Raw genomic sequence first — 1,799 nt, forward strand, 5'->3', positions numbered from 1 at the left:
GGTGGGCTGAAAGTTAGCAATTAGAAGCAAAAGGAAAGTTGGTCAAAAGAAGCAAAAAGCAAGCATGGGGTCACTATGACCTCTTTTTTTTTTTTCTGGGAGACAAGCAATTATATTTTTTTCCAGTTTTTTTTTTTATTTCTTATAGCATAACTGTGTACATTAATGCAATCATGGGGTACAGTGTGCTGTTTGAAGCAAACCTTGCAATTTAGTGGTTTAGCCAATAGGTAACATAAAGGGCAGTTAGATAACGATAAAGTAACATAATGCAGATCTAGCAACTAATGGATAAATAAAACAATTTCTCACAGCACTTAGCTCATTAACTCTCATGATGACAGTTCTTGGCCCATCCGTTCTTATCTTGTCCTGTTCCGGCCCAATCCGGACCAATTTCAGAGTAATGGTACTTGGCATCGTTTCATTTACCTCTTTTACCCCTTCCTACTACCCGGAGGGTGGTGTGAGGCCATTGTGAGGCTGCTGGCATCCATCTTAACAGGGGGTAATGAGGCAGCTGGCACCCATGAGGCTGCTGGCACTCATCTCAACAGCATCCAAAAATAGAAATTAAATCCATTTATGGTAATTCCACCTTGCAAAAGAATTATGCTGCATGGCATTTTTACCTACACAGAGGGATGGCACCCATAGCTCAGTGGGTACGTCGCCAGCCACATACACCAAGGCTGATGGGTTCAAACATGGCCTGAGCCAGCTAAAACAATGACAACTGTAACAACAACAACAAAAATTAGCCAGGCGTGTGGCAGGCACCTGTAGTCCCAGCTACTTGGAAGGCTGAGGCAAGAGAATCACTTAAGCCCAAGAGTTGAAGGTTGCTGTGAGCTGTGACACCATGGCACTCTACCCAGGTTACAGCTTGAGACTCCATCCCCAAAAAAGTAAATATAAATAAATAAATAAATAATGATTGGTGGGGTCACCTCTATGGTTTATCCCACAAGGGTACAAGTGAATCTTTCTAAAAGCAGAGTATGACTGTCCTAACTCAATAAGAAAATGACATGAAGGCTATGTTAACCAGTTTGATGAGAGTATTTCAAAATGTATTCAAAACAGCACACTGCACCCCATGATTGCACTAATGTACATAGTTATGCTATAAGAAATAATAAAGGAAATTTGAAAGGGAAAAATAAATAAATAAAATTTACCTACACAGAGGAAAAAAATGGAGAGAAAAACAAAACATGAGTTCAAAGGCTCCCAGTCTCCCTTTCTATCAGCCCCTGGCACGCTTCCCTCTCCTCTGGTTCCCAGGGCCTTCACCAGCTCTCTCCAACTCTTCAGACACATCCAGTTACAGTGCCATATCCAGTCTTTGAGCAAAACCTAGGCAGAAACCACAAGGAAAGACCAGAGGCAGAAGGCAGGGCAGCCCAAAATGGGATATGCAGGGAAAGACTGGGACAAAAGTGGGTAGTTCCGGGAAATCATGCCATGGAAAGACCTTGAGTGCCATGGCTTCTTTTATTCATTACCCACAGCAAGAACCATGCTAAAGAAGCAGGCATGGTCATAGGGCTCAAGTTTATCTTAAAGATAAAGAACTTGGCTCAGCACCTGTGGCTCAAGTGGCTAAGGCGCCAGCCACGTACACCCAAAGTGGTGGGTTCGAATCCAGCCCGGGCCTGCCAAACAACAATGATGGCTGCAACCAAAAAATAGCCAGGAGTTGTGGCGGGTGCCTGTGGTCCCAGCTACTTGGGAGGCTGAGGCAGGAGACTCACTTGAGCCCAGGAGTTGGAGGTTGCTGTAAGCTGTGATGCCAT

Source organism: Otolemur garnettii, unplaced genomic scaffold (genome assembly GCF_000181295.1).
Source record: "Otolemur garnettii isolate 467f Iridium unplaced genomic scaffold, OtoGar3 scaffold00153, whole genome shotgun sequence".
NCBI lineage: Eukaryota > Metazoa > Chordata > Mammalia > Primates > Galagidae > Otolemur > Otolemur garnettii.